This window comes from Dasypus novemcinctus, chromosome 18, assembly GCF_030445035.2.
Source record: "Dasypus novemcinctus isolate mDasNov1 chromosome 18, mDasNov1.1.hap2, whole genome shotgun sequence".
NCBI classification, from domain to species: domain Eukaryota; kingdom Metazoa; phylum Chordata; class Mammalia; order Cingulata; family Dasypodidae; genus Dasypus; species Dasypus novemcinctus.
The window spans coordinates 13,946,065-13,968,929 of record NC_080690.1 but is presented as its reverse complement, the minus strand read 5'-3'; the positions used below and the strand labels follow the sequence as shown (position 1 = coordinate 13,968,929).

Below are 22,865 nucleotides of genomic sequence, written 5' to 3'. Positions count from 1 at the left end.
GTGGGGAACCAGCTCCAGGACCTAGTCCATGCTGTCATCTCCAGTGACCTAGACGGCGAGTCCTGGTACCCCTTCTTGGTCTGCTTAGCTCTGTCCAGGGCTGCTGCTGCCTAGGCTAACAAGACCTTGGTATGACTGTGTGGTCAAGGATTACACCATGAGAACATGAGCAATGTGAGGAAGATGCTGGTGGCTGGGGCAGTCACAGGGTCTGTGTCCTCATTTAGCCTTTCTGGCTTAAGGCCCCTAATACACAGGGCCCCTGTGGCGGCCCCTTGTCCATTTCCCAAGTGTCCATTTCCCAAGTGTCCTCCTGTTTCAGGTGCTCTTGGGCTTGCTCTCCAGCATCCAGACATCCTTCTTGGAGCAGAGGCTGAAGGTCATCAGGAAACCGTAGAGATGCAGTGATTATGGAGGGGTAGCTCCTCCCCGTAGTGGCTCAGCACAGGGATCTGCGGATTCTGCCTGTGCTGGTGCCTGACAACAGTCCCAGGCTGCACTGTGGGGGGTGAGGGGATGAACCTGGAGGCCCTGCCATCTTATCTTCACGGGCTCTTGTGGGATGGTTGGTGGTGGGGTGATGGGCTGAGGGCGCGGTCTCAGATGTGGGTTGGGCCACCGGTGCCTCTGGCCACTTGCCCTGCTGCTGCGGAGGCCTCCCTTCACTGAGTTAGTCCATTTGCATCTGCTGCCATGTGGCCTTGATGTCCTCCCAATCATGGCTCTGTTCACTCACAGCGACTTAAACTCTGTCTTGAGGTGGCATTGGCATCCAACGTGCAGTGAGCTTGGAAGTGGGAAGATGAACTTGTTCAACAAGGACTATATCCTGTGGGAGATTCATCTGGTGCCAAGTCAGGGGTTATGAAGCTGCTTCTGAAAGACCTTCTTGAACTGGTCCATCATGACGCTAGATTTGGAGCTGCCCCATTGCGTCCGGCACACATGCGATCCTCCTGCGAACCTCACTGGTGCTGTGGCTCTTGATGGGGCATGACACATCTCTGACCAGCTTGGACTTTCCCAGCTATCCACGCCCGGCACACCTGGACACACCCCACAGAGCCATCTCTCCCACCTGGTTGGGGCTCAGGACGGCTGAAACCCCTGCTTGTGGTTTGGGGGTGGGAAATATCCTTCTCGCCTGGCTCCAGCTTAGTGTTGAGACCCTCCAGGCTGTATCTCCTGTGAAGCAAGACAACACGTGAGCCATTTAAACCTCTTTGAGCATTGTTATTATAGGTGGACTTGGCTTTGTTGCCTTAGATTCTATTTACATGTCCTTCCCCCTTTTCCATTATTCATTCGGGCAGGTGCTGGCCCATGGGAAAAGGTGGCCATGGGGCAGAAGGGCTGAGGAGGAGGGAAAGGGGCAAAGGCGATCCCAGGAAGATCCAGCTTGCAAGGATCCAGTCCCTTCTCTGTCCGGCAGGACATGGGACCCGGAAAGCACAGTAACTCGTGCAAGCCCACTTTGTAAAGACTTTGCAGAACAGAAGCTTCCTGAGACCATCTCTGGGCACCCCTGGCATCCAGCTATGCAGTGACCATCCTGCCCCACCAAAGGCAGGGGGTGCGGTGGGCTGGCCCCAGCACCCTCCCTTCTCCAGCTCAGGTCTCGACACATCCCTGTCCCGCGCCCCATTTGGATCAGAAATCAGGCCCCCATAGACTCAGCCTTTAAATTCTCACCCATGGGAATGCGATTCTTCTTTCCCAAATAAATATTGAAAGTAAAGTTAAAAGCAAAAAAAAAAAAACCCAAAAACCCCACATTATTAACGTCAGTGTCCTATGCGTTTCCTAGGGAGCACAGAAGACGCTAAGGCCTGCTCGCCCTCCCCATCCGCAGAGACAAAGCCTTAGCACCGCCGAGGGGTTTAAAGGCTAAACAAATGGTCGGAGGCACCGGCAAAATCTCCCACGGTGAGTGGGTGAAGTACAGTAAAAGTGTGGTTGGCTTCGAAAGGCAAACAAAACTTAAATTTGGTTTGCAGAAAATATTCTCTAATCCTTCCTAACGGTTCCTTCGCGCTCTTTTTCACGGTGCTTACAGACCGTTTCAGGCGAACAGGCTGCTCACGTTTCCCATTGGTCAAGATGCTCACTGGCGCAAGTGGCCATTGGATAGGCTTGCTGTCTGTCTCTGCCCTAACTTGGCAATTCCCACCTCTTCGTTGCCGGGAGACAGGATCCCGCCTAGCAACGGGAGGCTCACCCTCGCCATTGGCCGCGGGTCGCGAGGCCTGGGGTTTGCCCAGCCCCGGACAGGGCCCTGCCGCGTTGCGGGGCCGCCCGAGGGGTGCCGGGGAAGTGGCAGGGCCGCTGCCCGGTCTGCCGGTCCTGCAGAGCTGCGGGACCCTCGGGTGGGGTGTCTGTGAAACGAGGCCTGCGGGACTGGAGCCAGCCCGTTAAACCCCTGGGCGGGTGCAGCTGGGGCTCTCCGTGGTCTTCTCATTTCCATCCCCGGCTCGGGAGCCCCTGCAGGAGCCTCTCGCTCAGGGGGTCTCTGTGGGAGATTCTCGTACTCAGGGCTTGCTGCCAGCTTCAGCGCTTCGCTACCGGGAAATGGAGGGAGAGGGGGCGGTTAGAGCAGCCGGTGGGGGGCTGCGGTAGGCAGCGCGGTCTGAGCCAGCCGCTTCCAACCCGGGCCTCCCGAGCCCTGCCTGCGGGATCGCATTTGCTCCTTCAGTGACCTGGGATTACTCCCAGTTAAGGAGGTTTGATGGATGTATTTAATGACATCAATACTTGGCGGTATTTCATGAATGGAAATGGCAGGCAATATCTCCAGTCTATCTGAAGTCCTATTTCATAGTATGTATTTTCTGAGATATTTCTGTAAAATGGACACAGAATTAAATTGATGTTGACACTTTTTAACCAATAAATTACTACTGGCTACTGTCGTAACAATAATAATACTCGTCCACCGTTTTTTTCCTTGCAGGTGTTTTGTTAGTAGACGTTTCTGTGAAAAGTAATGACAGTTGTGCTTGGAGATTGATTTATTTAGTTGATTTTTTTTTCCCTTAAATTTTTTTTTTTTTTGGTTGGAGATTTATTTATTTTTTAGGAGGTACCGGGCTCAATCTCGTACATGGGAAGCAGGTGCTCAAACCAGCGAGCTACACCCGCTTTATTTATTTTAATAAAGTTCCTGATAACAATAATATATAAGGATTTTTTATTTCTCGGGAAATGTTTATATGAAGGGAATTTTGTCACAAAGACAATCCAGTAAGTGACTTTGAATTGTGTTTTTTTTTTAAACAATAAACAAGCAACAAAAAAGGTAAATCTTATGGTTCTTTTAAACTTTCCTGTTAACAAGATAATAAAATAATAGATGTCTTACTTTAGAAATGTCTTATTTTTGAAGAGCCAGTTTATTTAGAAGGATTTCAGTGAAAGGGCCATCACTTTAAAATGTTTTTGAAATATATTTTAAGCAGGTGTATCCCTGTGGTTAAGATATTAATTTACTGTTGACAATAACAATCTCGAAGTCTAGTCTTTTAGAATGAATTTATTTCTTGGATGAATTTCCTTTTCACAGAATTTCTATGCATGGGGAATTAGTTAAGGAATATTTGAAATTTCTTTTAATGAAATAGATTACTGGTGTTCTTAACGAAAATATTAATAATATCTACAGTCCCTTCCAAGTCCTGCTTGTCAGCAGCTATTTTACTTCATGGATTTATGTAAAAGGGGCATCTTGCGTGACATTTTAAGAGCCAACTCCTGGTCATGTCGTGTGTTAATGGTAACCATAAAAGATGCAATAATAGCAACACCATGTTGTTTATAGAGCATGACTCCGTGTTGTTTACAGTATGGCTCCTGGTGGAGAAGAGAGGTAGAATGCAACCTAGAAGGATTTCCCTGATTTTCACGTTTTTTCCTGGCGAACAGTAATCTGAAGAGTGTAATAATGGTATTATCAAATTCGTGTTGTGATACTACCTGAGCATGTTTAGAGGTCCTTCCACGTTTTGGCAGTTTTCTGTGGAAGTACACTGTTTCTCTCGGGAAGATGAAAATGCAAGAAGCACGTTTGAATAGCTAAAGCCTAGAGGTTTTTAACGGGATAGAGTAGCAGTGAAACATGCGCAGACACAAACAACAATGGTAGGGAAAAAATGAACCACAAGTAGAAATAAAATTGCAAACTACCGCAAAAAAAGAAATAAGTCTATTTTTCCGCTTACCCGGTTAAAAAAAGAAAACCACTCAGACTGCGTTCTCTCCCTCTTACTCTTCCAAAGGAAGAAAAGAACGATCATCAATGGTAATAGGAAGTTGCCAGAAAGCAACACCTAAAACCGGCTTCACGCTCAGAAGAGAACGCTATGCCTCCTCCTCGTGGTTTTCGGTGCCCTACACGTTCAGAGAACCTTCTCTAGTAACGAACTATAGAAATGATCCCTGAAAGTATAGTCTTAAGTAAACGCCCTTCGCCTCTGCTGGGGCTTCAGGAGCCGCTCACATTTCACCGATGGCGATCGAATTTCTGCATTTCTGGTCCTACAGAAAAAAAAGAGAGTTACAGGCGCTACACTACAAGCTTTTCTATTCTTATCACTTAACAATACATTTTTAACTTTCTATGTGAAACTGTACAAAAATTTTAAAAAGTGAGACCATCGCTTTAAATTAGCATAACGCTGAAAGCCAACCAATTACAACTCACATTATTAAAGCCCAGGCGGTGTTCGCGCCCGCAGTTCTGGGAAAGCCTCCCCGCCCCATTCTTTGCTAGTGACAAAGCAGTCCCCAAGCGGGGCGGGGAGGGCAAGTAAATCTTGCCGCTGCACGCTGCAGCCGGACGGAGAGTTTGACTTTCCAACGCTGGTGAGTTAAGACGCAGGTCGCCATGACTGTGGCAGGCAGGAGTACTGGGTGGCTCAGACCTAGGGCTAAAAAAGATATCTTTTCACTTATTCTTAATTGCACCTTTTGGGTTTTGTTCCGTGTGCTTGCAGTACCTTTTGGAACGCTGTGGGTCCTGCGGTGGATCCGGCCGCCTCTTAGGGTGAGTTCCCGCCCGGGCTGCTGACGTCTGTAGAGCCCGCAGTTGGGAGCAAACTGGAGGCAGATCTGCGCATGCTTTTCTCTGCAACACTTAGTTCATTTAATTCCCTTTTTCCCCTTAACTTAAAAAAAAAAAAAAAAAAAAAAAAAATATATATATATATATATATATATATACACACACACACACACACACACACACAATTTTTAAAGAAGCTTTAGATTACATAAATGTTACTTCAAAAATCGGGGGATTCCTGTATACCCCACCCCCCTCCTGCATTTCCCACATTAACATCCTTCATTAGTGTGGTACCTTTGTTACAATAAATGAACACGTATTGAAAGCATTGTATTAGCCAAGGACTATAGTTTACATTATAGTTTACCCTTTGCCCTGCACAATTTTTTAGGTTTTGACAAAATGTATAATGGCCTGTATCTGTCATTGCAATGTCATGCAGGACAATTCCAAAGTCCCCAAAATGTCCCCATGTTACACCTATTCTTCCCTCTCCCTCCCCTCAGAACCTCTGGTGGCCACTGCCTTTATACCAATGTTACAAGTTCTTCCATTGCTAGAATAGTTATAAGTCTATGTTAGTCTATAGTGGAAAGCAACTATATTTATTTTATTTTAAATTTATGTTTGTTCATTCCTCAGTCTTGAGGATTTTGGGATGGTGATACTTAGTCTCCAACTGAGAGAGGGCTTAGATTCCATGAGGTAGATGGATGGAACTGTCTTGCAGTTGCAGACACTCTGCTTCCTGGGATGGATGTTGTCCATCATCAACCTTTTGTTGGTTGTTCTAGGTGAGTCCAATGAACTGGACAGTAGGTGTTGCAACTCTGCTGAGTCAAGACTCAACCAGCACATGAAGAGACTGAAGATTTAAGTCACTGGGACATACATTTAACAAATATAGTGCTAATTGCAGGTTCAAATAAAAGGGGCAGAAGAGCCATGTGCAGGGAATTTATAAATGAGTCTGTGTTACATTTGGGCACATATATTCCAAAGTAGGGCCCACTGACAGGGTGCTGAATTTCTGAGATTGTCTGCCCTGATTCCCCTTATCTTTTGATAGCATCCTGTTTCCTATGTGTGCTAAATAAAAATAAATTTGGGCAAAAAAACCACACACACACAAACTAGCCTCTCCTGCTTTCTATCCCTTGGAACACTCTCTTTGGGACACCTGATCCCTGTGTAGGAGGTCTGACTGCCCTAAGACCACCAGGCTGGAGGGGCCATGTAGGCATCAGGTTGGCAGTACCAGTAGAACCTTGCCTTCCGGATATCCCTTCCAAGGCACTGGAAAGTGAGTGATGCCATCCTGGAAGCTGAAACCAGCCCAGATACCACCTGAATACCATGGAATTACCCCAATTGAGGTGAGTTTTTGTATTCCTGTAAGTATTTTTGGATGATGAGTTATTGCACACAGCCAGTTTTACACATAATATGACTAGCTGTCAAAAGACATAGATGTATTATATGTGTCAGTTATACATTTGTGCCATGGAAACATTGGTATTAACAATAAATATCTTCATAAGTTATAGAAAAAGACTGAGGACAGAGTGTCTGTATAGATCAAGTATGTTTGTATATCTATGCATCATCTACCTATCTGCCTATTTGCCTGTCTATCTACCTATTGATCTATATATCTTTTATATTTAGAACATTTCAGGAGGTTTGAATGAAAAACTTTCATTATCTTTCTGCTGTTGGAGAGGTCAAAGGTTATGGTTGACTTTTAATTTTATACTTTTATTTTATGTTTTTACACTAAACATATGTAATAAAAACAAAACAGGGAAACGGACTTTGCCCAGTGGTTAGGGCGTCCTTCTACCACATGGGAGGTCCGCAGTTCAAACCCCGGGCCTCCTTGACCTGTGTGAAGCTGGCCCATGTGCAGTGCTGATGTGCGCAAGGAGTGCCCTGCGACACACGGGGTGTCCCCCGCATAGGGGAGCCCCACGCGCAAGGAGTGCGCCCGTAAGGAGAGTTGCCCAGCGTGAAAGAAAGTGCAGCCTGCCCAGGAATGGCGCCGCCCACACTTCCTGTGCTGCTGACGGACAACAGAAGCAGACAAAGAAACAAGACGCAGCAAATGACATAGAGAACAGACAACCGGGGGAGGGGGGGGAATTAAATAAATAAATAAATCTTTAAAAAACAAAACATTCTGATAACTATACAGAAATATTAGATTATTAAAATGAGAGCATACCGCACTAATGAAAGAAATTGTTGATGTGGGAGGAGTAGGAGGTGTGGGGAGTGGGGTATTTGGGAACCTCTTAAACTTTTTTAAAAATTTAATTTTTCTTTATTTTCTTTTAAATGTTACATTAAAAAAATATGAGGTCCCCATTTACTCCCCACCCCACCCACACCACCCCTCCCACATCAACAAACTCTTCCATCATTGCAGCACATCCATTGCACCCGGCGAATACATTCTGGAGAACCTCTGCAGCACATGGACAGTGGTCCACATTCTCCCCCAGTCCACCCAGTGGGCCATGACAGGACACACAACGTCCAGCATCCGTCCCTGCAGCACCACCCAGGACAACTCCAAATCCTGAAAATGCCCCCATACCATATCTCTTTTCCCTCTCCCAATCATCGGCAGCCACCATGGCCACACTCTCCACATCACTACTACAATTTCTTCCCGTACTAATCACAATAGTTCCCCAGCAGAACACCAGTAAGTCCACTCTAATCCATACTCTATTCCTCCATCTTGTGGACCTGGAGTGGCTATGTCCAGTCCCCCTCTATATCAAGAGGGGGTTTAGATTCCACATGGATGATGGATGCAATTCTCCTGCTTGCAGCTGTAGGCACTTTTGGCTCCCTGGTGTGGTGGTTGACCCTCTTCACCTCCCTGTCAGCTGGCCAGGGTAAGTCCAAGAAACCAGAGGGTAGGAGCTGCAAGTCTGCTGAGGCCCAGGGCCTGGCCGTCACATGGACAGTTCAGAGATTCAGGTCTCCTGAGTATACACCAACCCAAACACTAACCACAGGTCCGGTAAGCGTAACAGAAGAGGCATGTGTAGAAAGGTTATATCTGAGTCCAACTCCATCACACTCAGGAACACAAACTCCAAAGTAGGGCCAACTGACATGGTTCTGAACTCGAGAGCCATCTAACCTTGACCATAGAACCTGTGGGTCACTGCAGCCCTCAGGAGAACCAGCAAGGGAGATGGGTTTCCATCTACCTTAGCTGTCTCTGGTACCCTGCTGAGGCATGCATAAGCATCACCCCCTGATGACCTCCCAGCTCTTTTTTGGAGACTCATAGCCATATAAACTCATTTGTCCTTTCCATTTCCCCCTTTTATCAAAGGTCAAAATGCAGTTTTTAACACCTGATATTACATGTAGGCTGAGCTATTCTGCTGGTCTGAGTTGACCTCTTTGTTCATGGTCTTTTTGTAGTTACATCATCAGCTGGTGCTTGGTAGTAATCCCTTGGTACCAGGGAAGCTCATCCCTGGGAGTCATGTCCCATGCTGGGGGAAGGCAATGCATCTACATGCTGAGTTTGGCTTAGAGAGTGGCTGCATTTGAGCAACATGGAGGCTCTCAGGAGGTAACTCTTAGGCACCCCACAGCTATAGGCCTAGTTCATATTTCAGGCACACAGGCTCATAATCAGAGCCATCAGTGTCAAGGGCTCATCGTTGGACCATCCATCTTTATTGGTCTTTGCCATTGCACTTAGGGGATTGTTGTCGTTCCATTGGGGAATGTGATAGAGCTCCCCTGGTCAGGAATTAAACACTCTCTCATCTGTTGTTTCCAACTGAAATCCTAAGAAAATATCCATACCTTTCTATGTACCCTGTATACATGCTCTGGAGAACTCCCTCCCAACCGTGTGCCCCCCACTAATGACACCCCACACAAGTGCTGCTCCCCCACCATAGCTGAACCTGTCTGTAGTCCAAAACTTCTCTTAAATTTTTAACATAACATTTTGTGTGATCTATGTATCTTTAAAAAATATATAGATAATAAAAAAATTATTTAAAAAAATGAGAGCAAAAAAGCAAGAGACTTAGATAAGTGACAAGTAGACATTTGATCTACTTCTATAACTTTTAATTTATCCTAAGAAATTACTGTACAAGTTTGCGAAGATTTCTAAATAGAAAGGTCCATCACTGTTCTCTCTAATAGTGGCAAATTGGAAGCTTAACATTAGACCTGTATTGGGCATTGGTTTAAACAGATGAATGATCCTACACAAGGTTTAAAAATGAACCTAATTTAGCAGAGTAGTAGATCACATAAAAAATTAAAGGGGGGAAGTCTGTCTGATCATCTATAATCAGAGGTTTTCAAAATAAACCCTGGGAAAGTGGATTTGGCTCAACTAATAGAGCATCTTCCTACCACATAGGAGGTCCAAGGTTCAACCCAGGGCCTCCTGACCCATGTGGTGAGCTGGCCCTGTGCAGTGCTGATGTGTGCAAGGAGTGCCATGCCATGCGGGGGTGTCTCACGCATAGGGGAGCCCCATGTGCAAGGAGTGCACCCCTCAAGGAGAGCCACCCTGTATGAAGAAAGTGCAGCCTGCCCAAGAATCGCGCTGCACATATGGAGAGCTGATGCAGCAAGATGACGCAACAAAAAGAGACACAGATTCCCAGTGCTGCTGACAAGAATACAAGCTGACAAAGAAGAACACACAGCAAATGGACGCAGAGAGCAGATAATGGGGGCGGGGGGGAGAGGGGGGGGAAGAGAGCAGACAATGGGGAGTGGGTGGGAAGGGGAGAGGAATAAATAAAAAATAAATCTTAAATAAATCTTAAAAAACAACAACTCTGAATTATTGAAAATTCCATAAAGGGGCTTAGATACTATCTCAGAGGGCTGGAGTCTGGACTCCACCCCTATTTTTCAATCATATATGTTTGTACACGTTTATTGTTTACTTAGTGCTAGTACAAGCAGAAAGAAGCATTGATTAAACTACCATAAACCAAATTTAAGTGAGTCTTCCAGAACTTCAGAGATTCTTGGTTAGACACTGTCCCTGACCTCAGTACAATCTCAGCAGGACCTTTTTTTTTTTAATGTAAAATTAATTTATATTCCATGTTTAAAGTTGTAAAAAGCAAACCACAAAACCAAACCAAATGTGTTTGCTGGAGGTCTGTATGTTGGCATAGATACCTTGACTTGGACTCTTTAGGGCCTTGTAACTGTAAGTTTTTACCCCCAAATAAATAGGGTTTATAAAAGCCAACAGATTTCTGGTACTTTGCATCAGCACCCCTTTGGCTGACTGATATAGGGGGGCTCCCAGTGTTAGATGTGCCAATGTGCATCCTTTCATGGGTTTCTGGTCCCTTTTGCAGGAACTCTGAGGTGTTTCCCAGAACTCAGTGCCATCATCGAGAACCATTGACATCAAAAGCTGAGAAGACTTAGGGGTGCGGGAGGGGAGGGAGAAGTCTCTTCAGGTCTGAGAGTCAAGACCAGGGGCTGGTCTTCCCTGCAACAAGCAAGTCAGTCTCCTGAGCCAGTAGAGAGGGAGTCCTCATGAGTTTGAAGTTTGGGAGGTGTGAGGTTCCTGGAAAACAAGACCTTTGTCAGAAGCAGAGCTGACCCTCTTTGTCTGTCTCTCTCTTTGACTCTAGTTCCCAAATCCAAACACTTGTCCCTATGTCAGTCTTTTAAAATCTCAAAAAAAAAAAAGAAACATCTTGGATTTCAGCAAGCAGGCTGATCAGAAGGTTCACCTGTTCTCTGTTTTGGAAATGAGGCTGGAACAAACTCACCGAGGGACGAGGTCTGCTTAGGAGGGCCTTGGCCTCAGCAGACTGCCATGTTTCCTGATGAGGTACTTTCTGCATTTAGCCAATTTTTGGGGAGACAAGTAGGGCCACCTCATTACCAACCCCAGGGGCAGTTGGAGGTGATGTTTACCGAGAATATGATGAGGATGGTGATGGTGGAGTCATGCCACATCGTCCTGGGATGAGAGAAGAGTGGTATGTGACCTGTATGCCCCACCAGCTCCCATAACTGACCCAAGGCTGATGGAAGCTCTGGTGCTTTTTGTGAAGAAATATTCTGCGCTGCCATGTTTTATTGCTTAAATCCTCCATCAGTGTCTCTGGTCTCAGTTTTCTGGTACATGTGACTACAGGGTGCAAATGGGAAATCTCAGTTTATTTCCTACATCTAAAACTAAAATCTTTATTTGTGTCAACCCTTTAAGAACAAAGATTCTACATTGCCATGAATCTTGTATTTATTGGAATCCAATGTTGCCTTGGGTTAGTTTCCTTTGAATTTTCCATCAGAGTCTCTGATCACTCAGGATTTGTTGGTCTGTCTACCTGCTGGATCTTTTTACAGAAATTTCTCTAAATGGGGACCCTTTACTCTGGGTCATGGCAAGGTATTGTCTGAGTCATTTCCTAATCCTTTTCTTTTCAACTGTCAGACTAATGTTTTCCTGATTTTGTTTAACTGGTTATGTTTGTGATTTTTATCTTTTTCCTCCTCAGTTCGTAATGAAATGTGAGATACTAATGTCAAAGTAGACATTAACAATGAATATGAATTAAATAAAAAACCCAAAACCACTGTGATAGTAAATGAATAATTTTAACAGATTGGTTAAACAAAGTGGACACTGGTCACTTATAACTTAAATTATGTTAAAAATCATTTCATTCAAATAGGAATTGCCTGTAAATTTGCTTTTGCTTCACAAAAATACATTTTTGGTAAATTACTGGTGTTGGCGAAGGTAGACGTTTACTGTATTTGGAAAAGTGAACTTTGACAAATTCATATTCAATGAATTGCTTGTAGACATTATCTAGTGTTCAGGAGTTATGATGAAATTGATGTTCTAGAGAAATGATGCTGATTTATACTTCTTTATATGGTCAAATTCTTACAAGGACCACCTTATATATTATTATCAAAATCACCATCTGCAAAAGTCAGAAACAAATCGAAGCTAACAATGTCTGTGATTTCATTTTGCTGTTTTCACTGAACCCAAGTTCTTGTGCTTTCCATCTCCTTATGAAACAATCGAGCGTGCTTGTGGTGGTCTTGCCCTCCATTTAAGCATAGTTTAAGGTGACATTTTCCACGTGTCATTATTCCCTGGAAACTGTATGTATAAAAATGTTTTTAAGATGAGTAGATCAATGCAAAAACAACCTCAACTCAAGGCCTGGTTATACTTCGTATTGAGCACTGTTGCTTGGGAATAATTACTGAACTGCTTGTACATTTGTTCCTTCACCTGACGAGGAAGGAAAAGGATGAGAAAACTAGCTCTGAAGTTTCTGTTGTAGAGACCAGAGGAGTCCTTGCCGTGTCATTTAAGTAACAACTAAAATCCAATATGCCATAGTGATCACAGCAGAGAGGCTGATGGGAGGTGGGCTGGAACCCGGGACCCCCAGCATGGCTGCCCCTCTATGTTGGCCACTCTCTGAAGAGCTGTCTCTGAAATCCACAGAATTAACTCTTGGTAGCAGTGCTTCGGCAATTTTCAAACTATGTGCTTATGTAAATACAGTGATTACAAAGCAAATGGGCTGCAGAAACTTCTGTTTCTCAAATTAAAGATAAAACCATTCTACCTTAATCTGATACCAGTAGAAGCATGCTTAGCAAAGATGGCCCCCAAATCCTCTAACCTTATTTTATTATTTTATTTTCCTGTTTAAATTTTTAAAAAAATTTATTGAAGTATATCACTCATACATATGCAAAAATAAATAATAAGTGGTGTATAATAATAGTTGTGAACTTATAAAACAAACATATATAACATCATACAGGACTCTCATAACTCACCCTACCACCCATAACTTGCATTGTTGTTAAACCTTTTTAACTAATGATTAAAGAGCATTCTCAAAATATTACTACTAAACAAAGTGTTTTCCCCCAACCAATGCTATTATTATTATCTTTATATCATTTATATATGAACATACATAAACAATTAAGTGTATAGTAAAAATTGTGAACTTACAAAGTAAACATGCATAACATCATACAGGGGTCCCATACATCAACCCTCCACCAACACCTTGCATTGTCATGAGATGTTTTTTACAAATTATGAAAGAATATTATCAAAATCTTACTACTAATCATAGTCCTTATCTTACATTTGGTGTGTTTTTCCCCAACCCACCCTATTATTATTTTTTAAATATATTTTTTATTACAGAAGTTGTAAACTTATGAAACAATCATGCACATGTGCAGAATTCCCAAACAACACCCCTCCATCAACACACCACAATATGGTGTGTTATTTGCTACAGATAAAATAATATCACCTGATTGTTACCGTGTCCATAGTGTACATTTGGCTCACATTTTCCATACTGCCTCAGTATCAACACAGTACATCTTTCGCATAGATGCAAGAGTATTATATAATTGTACTAACCACAGTCCATAGGTCACTCCAGCTGTGTTTTTCCCATGCTTCTCCACATTCCCAACACCCTGCAGTAGTGATATACATTGCTCTAGCTAACAAAGGACACTCTTCCATCTGTACCATCAACCACAATTCTCATCCACCTCTTGGTTTACTGTGCTATCCAGTTCCTAGATTATTTTAACATTCTATCATTTGGCATTTACATCCCTAGACTGCCATTTTCAGTCACATCACCATTTATAAACTAGCTGTTACTCACTGTGTGTTACCACCCACTCTATACATTTCCACACTTTTACAGTAAAGCTAATTAAAACTTCTACATACATTAAACATCAGTAGTCCACTCAGTCCTCCTCTTATCTCCTTTAAGAATCTACCACCTTCCACCAGGTCTTGAAGATATTTTCCAATAATTTCTTCTAGAAGTTTTATGGTTCTTGCTTTTATTTTTAGTTTTTTTTTTTGATCAATTTTGAGTTAAGTTTTGGATAAGGTGTGAGATAGGGGTCCTCTTTCTTTCTTTCAGCTATGGATATCCAATTCTTTCAGCACCATTTGTTGAGTGGATAGTTCTACCTGAGCTGTGTGAGTTTGACAGGCTAGTCAAAAATCACTTGACCATACCTGTGAGGGTCTGTTTCTGAACAATAAATTTGATTCCATTGGTCTATTGTGTCTGTCTTTAAGCCAGTACCATGCTGTTTTTACCACTGTAGGTAGGTATTATGATTTAGTCCAGAGATGAGGGTTCACTTTTCCTTTTTATGATGTTCTGGCTATTCAGGACTCCTTACCCTTCCAAATCAATTTAATGGTCATGTTTTCAATTTTTTCTTTAATGCTGGTGGAACTTTTATCAGGATTGCATTAAATTGGTATATCAAGTTGAGTAGAATTGACATCTTAATGATATTTTATTTATTTATTATTTATTTATTTTTTAAAGATTTATTTTATTTCTCTCCCCTTCCCCCCTGTTGTCTGCTCTCTGTGTTAATTCACTGTGTGTTCTTCTGTGTCCGATTATATTCTTGTCAGCAGTACCGGGAATCTGTGTCTCTTTTGTTTTGTTTTTTTTAAGATCTATCTATCTATCTATCCATCCATCTATCCATCTATCCATCTATCTATTTATCTATTTCTCTCCCCTTCTGCTCCCCACCCCAGTTGTCTGTTCTCTGTGTCTATTTGCTGCATGTTCTTCTTTGCCCCCTTCTGTTGTTGTCAGCAGTACAGGAATCTGAGTTTCTTTTTGTTGCATCATCTTGTGTCAGTTCTCCGTGTGTGCGGTGCCATTCTTGGGCAGGCTGAACTTTCTTTCACGCTGGGCGGCTCTCCTTACAGGGTGCACTCCTTGCACGTGGGGCTCCCCTGTGCAGCACGGCATTCCTTGCATGCATCAGCACTACGCGTTTGCTAGCTCCACACGGGTCAAGGAGGCCCGGGGTTTGAACTGCAGACCTCCCATGTGGTAGATGGACGCCCTAACCACTGGGCCAAGTCCGCGTCCCCTGTGTCTCTTTTTGTTGTGTCATCTTGCTGTGTCAGCTCTCCGTGTGTGCAGCACCACTCCTGGGCAGGCTGTACTTCTATCATGTGGGGCAGCTCTCCTTATGGGGTGCACTCCTTGCGCGTGTCTCCTACACGGGGGACATTCCTGTGTGGCACAGCACTCCTTGCGCACATCAGCACTGCGTGTGAGTCAGCTTACCATATGTGTCAGGAGGCCCTGGGTTTGAATCCTGGATCCCCTGTGTAGTAGGTGGATGTTCTATCAGTTGAACCAAATCCGCTTCCCTTTTAATCTAAAGTAATATTTGCATGAGGTCTCAAATAGTGCCCCAGCTCGTTAGCACCTTAGCCATGGCAAATTAAATAAACTATTATGGGGAGATGTTTCTGGTGGTTTATGCTCCGTGCCTATGAAAGAATTCTGAAAAGCATCTCTGCACTGAGAAGAAATATATTTCATATGGAACTGTTTCCATTGTGTTTAATAATGGTAGCATTCTTGGGGTTTTTATATTTTGTTTTGAACTTCTTCATTAAAGTTTTAGAAATAGAATGTGTTTCAGGTGAAAACCACATAATGTTTCTTTTGTCAGTGCTCAGCCGTGAGAGCTCTGAAAATGTAGAAGCACAGGAATCAGCGATATATGGATTGCTCACAAATGGGGAACTCAAGAGAGCAAGCAAGGAGAAGATCTTGGAAGAACTGAATGATGATAAAAAGGGGTGTGGATGTGTCTCAGTGCTTGAGCTCCTGCTTCCCATGTACAAGGTCCTAGGTTCGATCCCTGGTACCTCTTAAAAAAAGAAAAGAAAATCAAAACTCTGTTGTACATTAATAAGATAATATTAACAATTGAAAAACTATTGAGCTTTAATTATCTTTTAATGAAATGTGTTCTACAAGTCTCAGTGATAGGTTATATAGAAGTTGTGTGCAATAACTCTTGCCTAACACATAGGGTAACATTCTTTAGAGTGTTATCACTCTCTGATTAACTTTATTTTTATTATTATTATTATTTTCTCTGATTAACTTTAAGAAGTGAATATGTGGAAATGAATTGATTCTTTTAAGTTATTTTAATATCTTTCTGTGTTCCACATAACATCAAGATTCATTTTATTATTGTGAAGAAATTTACAAGACTCGTTAATACCCTGATTGGAAATTTTAAGTGACTCACACAATTAAGTGCATCCTATAAATGCATTCTCTAATGGTAACGCGTACTTTTTTGAAACAGTGAACTAGACTCTTTCAATCTGAAATTATGGCCTATATCTTAAATTTCATAAAATTGTTTCATATCAGTATAAACATTTCATTTTACCTAATTTTGCCATTTTAATTGTCTAGGAAAAGTTTCTTCTACATATTCACTTATCTAAGTAGTGGAACATTGTGTGATACTTTCCTTAATACCTGTCATAAAATTAAGGCGAAAGAATCCTACTACCTAATCAATAAGCTAGTAATTTTATACTGGTTTTATAAACTTGTTTGATGAATTAGTCAGGAGCAGTAAAATAACCTCAGGCTGGAAAGTAAATTGAACAATAACCATGCCTGACTTAGAGTGAAAACAGAAAGAGAACCTGCTGCGCGCACCTGCACCAGCAGGGGCTACAACAGTCTGAGTCAAGTCTTACTGATTTGCCTGCTGTGATCTTTGTGTGGAATCCACCCAGTAGTACAATAAATGGGTCCCTGAGGAATTCCTTTCACTTAACTTTGTGCTGGTACAAATAACCCAGTCAGACAATTAGCCCCTTTAATTTATTCATACTTGGTGGTTCTGCCAAAGGGTAGTCGTCATTCTGTGTAACGTGATTGAGCACAACATGAAAACTGCTGGGTGACAGCTCCTGGTTAGAGTCTAAACTATACCTGAGGTTTTTCTTCATTTGCCTGGAAGATGTGAATTGACACATTCTCCCTTGAGGCAGCAAAGTACAGCAACAGAAATTAAGGAACACATTGATGTTTTTTTCCATTTGCATGGTTCTCTGTGAAATGAGATGTAATAAACTATAAAATCAGCTTTTTGACACAATATTGTTTTAATATTTGACAATTCTGACTTAATTGCAGTAATAGCCAAATCATCTTATGTTCTAGCCCATGCTAGAGTTATCCACTTGTATTTGCAAAATTAACATCTTTTCTTGTCATTCTTATCCTTAAGTAAAATTAGGAGCTCCAGGAGATGGTCTGTGCATTAGAAAGAAGGTTTGACATCCCGGAGGAGAACAAAACCAGAGATACCAAAAACATTATGGGGAAAAGTAGTTTCATAAGGAAACATTTCACACCCATCAGGAAGTTTTTCCCCAAGTGCAATGGCAAAGACCAAAAAAGAATGAAGGTCCAACAATGAGCCCTTGATACTAATGACTATGCTTGTGAGCCTCTGCACCTGAAATAAGAACAAGGCCTAGAGCTGCAGGGTGCCTAAGAGTTACCTCCTGAGAGCCTCTGTGTTGCTCATATGTGGCCAGTCTCGAAGCCAAACTCAGCATGTAAATGCGTTGCCTTCCCCTCAGTGTGGGACATGACTCCCGGGGATGAGCCTCCCTGGCGCCAAGGGATTACTACCAAGTACCAGCTGATGATGTAACTAGAAAATGACCTTGAATAAAAGGGTCAACTTGGACCAGCAGAATATCTCAGTCTACATATAATACCAGGAGTTAAAAATGCTTTTTGACCTGAATCAAGGGGGAAATGGAAAGGACAAATGAGTTTATATGACTATGAGTCTCCAAAAAGAGCTGGGAGGTTATCAGAGGGGTTGCCCTTATGCACACCTCAGTAGAGTCCCAGAGACAGATAAAGTAGATACAACCCCGGGTAATGGTTCTTCTGAGGGCTACAAGAGACCCACAGGTTCTATGGTCATGGCAGATGGAGTTCAGTGCCATGTCAGTTGGCCCTTCTTTGGAGTTTGTGTTTCTGTGTGATGGAGCTGGACTCAGATGTGATCTTTGTTCACAAGCCTCTCCTGTTACTTTTACCAGAACTGTAGTTGGTGCTGGGGTTTAATATATATATCCAGGGGATCTGAATCTCTGGACTGACCATATGATAGCCAGGCCCTGAGCCTCAATAGACTTTAGCTCCTACACTCTGATTTATTGGACTTACCCCACTCAGCTAACATAGAGGTGAAGAAAGTCAACCACCACACCATGGAGCCAAGAGTGCCTACAAATGAAAGCAGGAGGATTACATCCAGCATCCATGAGGAATCTAAGCCCCCTCTTGATATAGATGTGGAGTGGACACAACCATTCCAAGGTCCACAGGATGGAGGAATAGAATATGGATTAGAGTGGGCTTACTGATATTCTATTCATGAACTATAATGATTAGTAATCGAAAAAAATGTGGCATTGGTGTGGAGAAAGTGGCCATGGTGGCTGCTGGGTGTGGGGAATGGGGGGAAGAGATGAGATGTGGAGGTGTTTTTGGGACTTGGGGTTGTCCTGGGTGATGCTGCAGGGACAGGTACCGGACATTGTATGTCCTCCCATGGCCCACTGGGTGGAACGTGGGAGAGTGTGGGCTATGATGTGGACCACTGACTATGAGATGCAGCGGTGCTCAGAGATGTATTCACCAAATGCAATGAATGTCTCATGATGATGGAGGAGATTGTTGCTATGGGGGGAGGAGTGGGGTGAGGGGGGTGGGGGGTATACGGGGACCTCATATTTTTTTAATGTAATATTAAAAAAATAAATAAAGACAAAAAAAATGAAGTTTTTTTTTCAAGGAGAGTCAGCCCACTGTGCCCAGGTGAGAAGGAGTCACATGATCAAGCAGGGACTCAAATTTATCAAATGAAAGGGCCCTCAAATGCACATGAACACATTCTTACTCTCCGACTGGATCCACGTACGCAGTTTCATTTACTGTCTTTCATCATATATGGTTTAAACCTTAATTATTGGGGTAAAATCCAAAGTAATTTTCTCCTGAATTAAAATATTTTAAAATAAAGTACCATCAATGTTTCTTCCAAAATGCTCTTCATGATATTTCTATTCCGTATTAGTTTCATTTCCCTTTGGGAAAGTTCTCAAGCATGCCATAGGGTGGCGCTGTGGCACATGACTGTGGAGTCCCTGGTCAGCCTCTCCCTCTTCCTGGCCCTCTCCAAGTTGGCATCTGGAAGTGAGGAAGGCTTAGAACTTCCCAGCCCAGAGCCTGTGGGGCTGCCATTTAAGCAGTTTCTGGATGAGATGATTGAAATGGGAGTGAGAGGGTTTGGGTAATGGGTGGAGCAGAGTGGGAGAAAGGGGAGAGACAGTGGCCTGTGTTCTTGATGGGGGGAGTATTAGTGACGGATCTCAGGATGGTTTTGGGAGTGAGTGGCCCAAAGGACAATGACCCTGGGCTCCCTGGCTGCCCTTTGTTGAAGTTCTGGAGGACACCATTGCTGGCGACCCTCTTCCCTCAGTTTGCTCACTGTGGGTCCATTGTTTTCTGACAGATTTCTATTTCCCTTCTCATTTCACACTAGACCTGCATTCGAATACTAACATCACCCTGACCCCGACTGATAGAGGGCAATTGTCCAGCTCACCTCCTGCCTCTACTTCCTGAAGGGACCTCTTCTAGGGGAGGTTAAGGGGGATTTCTTTTCAGCTGTCAGTTATCACAGAGAATGAAAATTATGAAATGTATTGAATACCGTGCGTAATATAAGCTGAAGCTTAAAAGGCTGTGGGGGGAAATGGACTTGGCCCAGTGGTTAGGGCATCCGTCTACCACATGGGAGGTCAGCGGTTCAATCCTCGGGCCTCCTTGACCCATGTGGAGCTGGTCCATGTGCAGTGCCGATGCGTGCAAGGAGTGCCCTGCCACGCAGGGATGTCTCCCGTGTAGGGGAGCCCCATGCAGAAGGAGTGCACCCCGTAAGGAGAGCTGCCCAGCGTGAAAGAAAAGTGCGGCCTTGCCTAAGAATGGCGCCGCCCACACGAAGAGCTGACACAAGATGACTCAACAAAAAGAGACACAGATTTTCATGCCGCGGACAAAGAAACAAAACGCAGCAAGTAAGACACAGAGAACAGACAACCAGGGTTGCGGGGGAGGGGAGAGAAATAAATAAATAAATCTTTAAAAAAAAAGGCTATGGGGATATTTTGCATTGACTGGCTTATTGTTTGCTTGTTTTGTTGTTTTTTAAATTTTTGTTTGAATTTCATTGGACTATTTTGCATTGATGTAATTTTGACTAGGAATTTATTAGTGCAAAAATTGGTATGTGATTAAATTATATTTTCCAAATGCTTGTTTCTACTTTCTTTCCTACCTTCTTTCAGTTCCCTCTTTCAAAAAAATCAAGTGTTGGATTATTTCCTCTTTTATGAAATTTTACTCACTCTGATACAATGACAGTACATCTCTCTCTAGAATCTTGTACATTTGTAATTAGCATATATGCAGTATGACCTTGAAATATAATACGAAGGTTGCCATGTGGAGGTTTGTGGCTTTTGTGGACCCCAAAATATCATGTCTTTTAGGGCTAATCCATTCCTGGGGATGTAAACTTATTGTAGGTGGTGTTTTCTTAATTAGATTCAGTTGAAGTTCTTTGAATTAGATTATTTCAATACTGTGTAGCCCAGGGTGAGTTTTAATCCTCTTAGTGGAGACCTTTATAAATAAGGTGAATAAGGAGACAGGAACGGAAAGAAACCCACAGAAACACAGTAGCTGAGAGGAAAGCCAGAAGCTGAAAGCAATGAAAGCCAGAAGAGAAGGGAGAGAGCAGCAGATGCCATGTGCCTTGCCATGTGACAGAGGAGCCCAGGAGCACAGGCAGCCAGTCTTCTGAGAGAAGAGCATCACCTGTTGAAGCCTTGGTTTGGACATTTGCACAGCATCAGAACTGTAAGCAGGCAAGCCAATAAACCAAAGGTCAAACCATTTCTGGTATATTGCTGCTTTTAGCAAACTAAGACATGCCAAATACAGCTTTCCAGGTTTCTGTTGATGGAAAACACTATCATTTTAATCATGGCAAAAGAAATCATTTAAATACCTTTCTTCTGGAATTGCCAAATTTATTAAAGGAATGGATTGTCCCTATTCTCATGAGGGATGTATCTCTCTTGCTGATATATGAGATGAATCCAAAGCATAATTATATATATGATTTGTATCATGAAAATGTGCGAGGGAGTCATGGCTTTCTCTAAGAATACAACATTTATTACTCTAGGCCTTGTATATCATGGAGTAATGGGCAGGAAGCAGGGTCACAAAAAGTCAAGGGTAGCTTTTTTGTTTTCAGTTAGGTATGATTTTTGTCTGCCTGTTGGTATGCAAAATGTCCTCTCCTCTCCTATAGAGGAAAAGCTAAGTTGGTTATCTTTTTTTATCCACAAATAATTGGCTCAGAGTACTTTTGGTATTGTTTATAACATTTTCAATACCACCTGTATTCATTAGATACTTTTCAACATGTAAGGATGATAAAAACCTGTACCCTCAAAATGATAAGGACATAATTAAGAAGACCTGAAGGGAAGCAGTCAGGTCTTTGAATAAGTATGTATTTATTGTTAACTGGGCTCTATTCTTTAAAAGCACAGAGAAACAGCAAATAGTTTTACAGAGGAAAGTCAAGATGTGTTGTGCTGTCTGCCACAAACTTATGTCTGGCATCTTGGAGCCATCACCAACTTGCTAATCTTTTTCATTCCTCAGCTCTAAAAGCCAGGCATTGGATACATGGTCCTCCAGGGTCTTTATCAGCTCTGTAGTTTTATATGGTTGTTTCTGCCCCTTTAATGGGGCCCATAACTCAGCTTCACCAGGAAGGGACTGTAAATGATAAACCTACTGTAGTGTATTTGATGCCAAATGCAGAAGGCATTTCATACATTTGGTCTTCTTTTACTACATCTCAAAAACTCCTCACGGGGGTGCGGATGTGGCTAAAGTGGTTGAGCACCTGTTTCCCATGTATGAGGTCCCAGGTTCGATCTCCAGTACCCCCAAAAAACAAACAAACAAATGAAAAAACCAACTCACATTGGGGAGCGGATGCAGCTCAGTGGTTGGTGCCTGCTCCCCAAGTAGGAGGTCTTGGGTTCTATCCTCAGTACTGCCTTAAAAAGAAAAAAAAAACCCAAATCCTCATATAATTTCACAAAAATCACTTTCTCCTTTTTGCCTTTAATTAAAGTCTCAGTATGTACTGCAGGAAAATAGCAAACAGTTGAAGTAGTAATAGAATAAAATTATTGCATAGATCAAATTTCACAACTTCTGCATGTGTAAACACCCAGCATTTTACCAATATTATTTTCAGAGATTTCTATGCTCTGACCTGAGGCAGGTTAGTACAGGGAAAAGGAAGACTTGGGTCACAGCTGAGGCCCGGCAGCCCAGAAACCTCCTGACGGATCCCGTGAGATCCTAGCCACGACAATCTCATTTGGAATGAGAAACCCTTTTGGTGTCAAGGGAAAGTCCTGGATACCTCAAAAGGACTCACCATTGGCCCCCTGAGAAATGACAGGTGGGCAAACAAATCAGAAGAACCCCTCCCACAACACTAGGAGGGAGGAGGAAAGACTTTAAAAATCCCTGACCTGGGGCCCCACGTGCGTACCTCATTCTGCAGCATGTCCACAGTCCATGCCTTGGACTGTGTACTTTTCTCATTTTCTTGTTTCTTAATAAACTCCTTACTCTGTTGCCTACCCTATGGCATGCCCTTAAATTATTTTATGTGACATAAGCCAAGATCCTCAGAGCCCAGACCCAAGAGCTTTCTGCTAACATTTTTTGGTGAGCAGAGACAGGAGACAGAG

At 42.9% G+C, this 22,865-nt stretch overlaps 2 long non-coding RNA genes and 1 other non-coding gene across 3 annotated transcripts; 1 reads left to right on the top strand and 2 right to left on the bottom strand.

Annotated features, from left to right (window-relative positions):
• Positions 1-4,231: 4,231 nt before the first annotated feature.
• On the bottom strand, positions 4,232-4,447 carry LOC131274425 (small nucleolar RNA U3). The gene has a single exon (XR_009181707.1). It is a non-coding gene; the product is annotated as a small nucleolar RNA U3 (small nucleolar RNA).
• LOC131274299 (uncharacterized) lies at positions 4,232-4,779 on the bottom strand. The gene is made up of 2 exons (XR_009181514.2): positions 4,697-4,779; positions 4,232-4,530 (listed from the first exon to the last, which is right to left on the bottom strand). It is a non-coding gene; the product is annotated as an uncharacterized lncRNA (long non-coding RNA).
• Positions 4,743-17,071, top strand: LOC105747338 (uncharacterized). The gene is made up of 4 exons (XR_001119411.4): positions 4,743-4,857; positions 4,989-5,038; positions 5,854-6,435; positions 15,623-17,071. It is a non-coding gene; the product is annotated as an uncharacterized lncRNA (long non-coding RNA).
• Positions 17,072-22,865: the final 5,794 nt, after the last annotated feature.